At 36.3% G+C, this 5,462-nt stretch overlaps 1 long non-coding RNA gene across 1 annotated transcript; it reads right to left on the bottom strand.

The window, feature by feature from the left end:
- Nucleotides 1-1,726: 1,726 nt before the first annotated feature.
- LOC123198316 lies at nt 1,727-5,274 on the bottom strand. Its single transcript, XR_006497999.1, has 3 exons — nt 5,112-5,274; nt 2,457-2,529; nt 1,727-2,366 (listed from the first exon to the last, which is right to left on the bottom strand). It is a non-coding gene; the product is annotated as an uncharacterized LOC123198316 (long non-coding RNA).
- Between the last annotated feature and the right edge of the window lie 188 nt (nt 5,275-5,462).

Raw genomic sequence — 5,462 nt, 5'->3', positions numbered from 1 at the left:
ATGAGATTTGTATGCAAAGAAAACATGAAAAAATGCAAAAACAGAGGACAGAAAAAGGAAAAAACAGAGAGCTAAAACGGAAGAAGTTTTTGGTTGTGAGAAGTCTACATTTTCTATTCTTTTCCATACGTTTATATTTAAATCAGTTCCACTAAATCCATGTACAACAGCAGCTTAAATTAAGCTTATCCATACAATTTCTTACAAGCTAACCAAACCTTAATTATCAAAGTACACCAAACACAACTACTACAATTTGGTTTGGTTGCAATCTAACCAAAACATTACAAAATGGTTAAGTAAGTTTGTCATCATTTTAAGGCTACAAAAATAATCCACATCAGCTTCAGCTTTCTGCACCAAAACCATCTTCAAAAAATTCAGAATTTTCCAGCAGCCTACTTCACTGCTCTATAGCTTCATCAGCGATCACATATGTTTTCCTTCAAGCTGTTTTGTTTACAGTAATCACATATCCAACAATAAATTTCTTCTACTTGTCATTTTACAAAGTATTTGGGTACTTATACATTATGTTTTGCACCCTAATCTTCAAGTTTTGTAGAACCAATTGAAGAGTATTGATGGCAGAGATGGTTGATTCAGTGGACTGAACAGATTGCAGGGTTTTCTTGGAAGAAACAATATATAAAAATTTCCCTTTGGTTCTTGAAGAATATTCCTTGATCTTCTTGCTCCATATCTCCATCAACCACTTAGCCATTAATCGAATCTTTTCTTTTTTATGTTGTCTGAGATGTCGGAGATGCTTATCAATTGCTGTTGAAACAAGAAGCTCACCAGCAACAGGAAAGTCCTTGAGGCGCTTCAAACAATCAATACAACGGGAAACCTCTGGCCCATTTTCGGAGATACTGTCCATGGCAACAGCAAGAGATGCTTTCTTGGCGGCTTCACACAGAGAAAACAACTGTTTTTCCATCATCCCTGAATTTCACTCACTGACTCACTACCTAGAATTTGAATATGCGTGGGTTTCACAAGAGAAAAGAAAGGGATGGAAGAAATGCAGAGGTTTACAGATCAATCTGTAGTTAACACAGAACGTGAAAAAGCAGAAGGAAAGAGATAAATTGGGAATAAGGGGTTGAACATATATATATATATATATAAGCGAAGGTGCTTTCCTGTATTGATTAAATCAGCTAAGAAATAGCCATTGGTGGAGACCGGCAACCGGAATTCAAGAAAGACGTTGGAAGTTAGGACAATGGCGGGAATTCAAAAAAGAGATATTACTGTGAGCTAAGAAAGGGATGTATTGAAGAAATTAATAGCCGTTGGAGGCCCAGAGGCGGGAAATCAAGAAAGCGGTTATGACAGTTGGCAATCTCTGACTGTAGCTTTTATTACAGTCAAGATTTGTCAGAAGTTGCATTTTACTCAACAATTTCTTTCAACAGATATAAGAGTCATTTACCAAGTAGCAATCTAGCTACTGTACAAGTTCTATAAGCAAATGAATATCTACTTTGTGCTTATTGTTTTGAAATAGAGTGAATCCAGATTGTGAAATAATTACTCAACTCTGATAAGATTTAAACTTTGGGGACCCATATATTCAACTTTCCAGGTTTTTTAAATATAAATGTTTCCTCTGTTGTAATATATTTGTCTAATACATTTACACAAGTTTCATTAACTTCTAATCTATGATGAATTCAATGATCGAGAATGTTGAAGTAAATATTGAACAGCAGTAATATATTCTGTAAATCAACTGTTTGAGTACTAATTATCAAACATTAAGGCACACGAGTACTTCAAACATTCACATATATTTGATAACTCCTACATTTCTTTAGGCATTGGAAGATTAGTCTTTAATTCTACAGCAGAAGAGAAGCTTTGCCTGGTGTTATTCCATATGCCATGAATCTGGTGGTGAATAAAGCACCTGCCAACAGGGGCTAGGATAAGCAAGACACAGGTAAGCTCCAACCATTGAAAATACTGCAGCTTGTAACAATGGCCTGAGTAGAAGCTTGTTGAAGAGTCTCATCAGCGATGCTACCAACAAGAAAAAAAGGCGATGGAATTGAACATAATGATCACCCACTTTGAATACAAACAATATTGATGATTTCCTGTCTCGCACATTGTATCATTTATGCTAGAGTTATAGTCATAGCCTTGTTCAACCCTGTATCTTTGAATCTCCAAGGCTGTGTGAAGCATGATACTTGCTAAACATTGCTTTTGGAATCAATTCTGAATCTTTCTTGATACCAAGGGGTAAGACAGGTGAGGGTTCCAGAGCAGCGAAGCCACCAGCATCCATGGCATTCTGGGACCTAGAGTTGGCAGTATGAGGTAGAAAGTTTATTGTTGTCTGCATAACATTCCTGCAAAACAAAACATAAACAATTTAGGATATCATTCAGTGTTTCTACATTGTTTACAAAAAGCAAAAGAGGATCAAAGGAAATACTTACCCCATCAAGCTGCATATTGGAGTGGTTGATGTCTCCACAAATATCTTGCTACTTTGGCAAATCTAGAAAATCCCTGCTTTGAGGAATTTCAACAGAAATTATAGTTTTGAACATTATTTTCTCAATATATAAAGAAATTCATATAATACTTAAAATTTACTAACAGAATTTTCACTAGCAGTGTAGTTAATGAAATGTTAGTATTTTTAACTTTGCATATTTCTACCTTGAACAAGTTACTTCCCCTTCTACCTTATCTTTAACTATCAATGATACAAATTGAAGCCTTCAATTTGAACTGTCCTTCCAATTATACAGCTAAAATGCCGTGATGAAGACAACAGAATGCCTAATTGAAAAGTATGTATCGTTGAGTCTCAAAATTAGTCACCAAGCAATATTCAAGTCTGCTATATAATCCATGGGCTTAACCTTGTTCATCAACTCTTCTAGCTTGGCATAGATGTCATCCTTCTGCAGGTGTTGATAATCACCTGAAAAGAATTTGTGAACTTTACCCTGTACAAAAATCCAACTATACCCTGGTTCCTTTTTCACACCTCTCTCTTTCATTACTATTCATAGATTAAGACCATCCTAAAAACTCCCACCCTCAATATATGTGTTAGATAATAGAACATAGGTAGCTGAGTCTGGTCTAACAGAAATGACCTTCTGTGCAGCAATTTCACCCAGCTCAACATTGCCTTGAACTCTGCACGCTCCCAGCAAGGTCTGCTAGATCATTTCGGTGGGTTCAGTTGGCACCTTTCCTATTAACTCCATTGCACCGTCCAAACGACCCACATGACCAAATATATCAACAATACAAGCATAATGTTCCATCTCTGGAACCAGACCATAATTTTCTTCGATTTCTTGAAAATATTTTAATCCTTGCTGTACCACCAATCCTCCATGGATGCCAGCAAACAGAAGTAACAGAATTAGCCTTCATACCTTGTTGCTTCATCTTTTTTCAAGAGTTTAAGGGAATTCTCTGACAGACCATGCTGCGCATAACCCTATATCGTAGCTGTCCATGAGACAGTATCAGTGGTTAAAATCCTATTAAAGACCTCTTTGCCTCTCTTACACTGCCACATTTTGCATACATGCCCAGTAGAGCACTTTCTATAGCACTTTCTATGCACTTATCCATGGCCAACCCAGCCTTGCCCTAAGGACCATGAACTTGCCGACCGTACTCAAGAAAACATAGGCTAGAACAAGAAATCAGGACTCTGCAAAAGGTGAATTAGTTAGGTCTAAAGCCTTCTTCCCTCATCTATGAAAAAATAGCCAGTGCTTCCTCCCATTCCAAGCACTGAGAGTGTGCAGTCACCAGGGTTGTCCATGACACCATATCTCTCTCCTTCATCCTGTAAAAAATCTTTTTTACATCTTCAAGAGCTCCACATTTGGCATATGCATTAGCAATTGCATTGCAAATATTAATAACGATCATATCACACCCAGACTTCAAAGCCATAATATGAATAAACATCCAATTTTATATCATTTTGATGCATTCTTACATAGATTTCTAAAGCCTCTTGACTACACCCATTTTGTGAATAGCTGGAAATCATGGCATTCCATGGCATGTTCACCTGAAAATTAACAAAATTTGAGTGAAAAACAACTCTTGCTTCCTGCGAGGATCCACATTTTGAGTACATATCAATGAGAGCTGTCCCCAACTGCACATCGGACTCCATACCCAACTCAACAGCAACAGACTAAACTTCTTTGCACTTGTCAATATCTCCTTACTGGCCTACAGCTTTTAAAACACTAATGATTGTATATGTATTCGCCCTGATTCCTTCATTCTTCATATGTAACAAATGATCAAATGATTCCAAATGCATTCCACTTAATGTAAAGCCGAAAATAATGGCATTCCAAGAAACTTCATTTGTTTTGCCATGGTGTTGAAAACCTTAAACGAGTCTTCAGTACTCCTGAACTTTGCATACATGTTAAGAAGAGATGTAGCAACAAAAGTATAAGAATGAAAGCCTCTTATAACAATCTGGGCATGCACCATTCTACCCAATTCAATACGTTCTAAACCAATAGCTGTCCGCACAATTGCAGAAAACGCAAAAGTATCAGATAAGACTCCATAACTAAGCATTTGATAAAACTACTTAAATCCATCCAAGAAAAATCTATTCTGTGTTGAACCAACAATCATGACAGTCCAAGAGAATATGTTCCTTTGGGACATTTGATCAAATACCCAAAAAGCAGAACTTAAGCCCGAACACTTTGAGTAGGCATGAACCACGTGGTTCAACAAAATTAACTGTTCTTTGTCAGAAAAACTTGATTTTAATGCAAACTGATGAACAGTTTTAGCTTGTTTCAAACACCCTTCATGGGCAGAGTCACGTAGGAGGTCAATTAAAGGTTGGATTTGAGACTTTTTGTCAGATTCTTTAGCTTCTGTCTAAATGGGAATTTTGGTTTTCAAGGCTGCATTTGATTTCAGGGTATTTGGAGAAGGTAGACTTACAGCTGCTGAGATTCTAATTCTTCTCGGCAAGAAAATTTAGCGTTAGAAAGATAATGTTGCATTGAAATGAATGAAGCTGAAATTAAAAACAAAACACAAATGGCAATGCAAAGTGGTAGAGATTATCTTACTTTAGGATCGGAAAGTGGAATTGGCAATTCGAATGAGTAAAAAGTTTGAGAAAAATATGGAGACGCTCATCGTTCGGTGCTCATTTGAGTGCAGTTACCATGACGCGAAGATTTTTACGTTTATCATTCGAATTTTCTCCAAACATTCACGAGGAATCGTACTCCAACCATATGGGCGGGATCTTATAATAAGCTATATTATATTAATTAAGTATTTGTTTAATTTAACAAAATTACAGTGGTATTTAATTAATTATTTTAATAGAATAAAAAATTTAAAGAAAATAAAAAAAGAAAACTCACCAAGAAAAACACATAAAGAGCAAACGGAAGTAGTTGGCCATTAGGATA

Source organism: Mangifera indica, chromosome 15, assembly GCF_011075055.1.
Source record: "Mangifera indica cultivar Alphonso chromosome 15, CATAS_Mindica_2.1, whole genome shotgun sequence".
Taxonomy (NCBI): Eukaryota; Viridiplantae; Streptophyta; class Magnoliopsida; order Sapindales; family Anacardiaceae; genus Mangifera; species Mangifera indica.
Note: the sequence above shows the minus strand (reverse complement) of the source record. Positions and strands in the feature narration are given on the sequence as shown.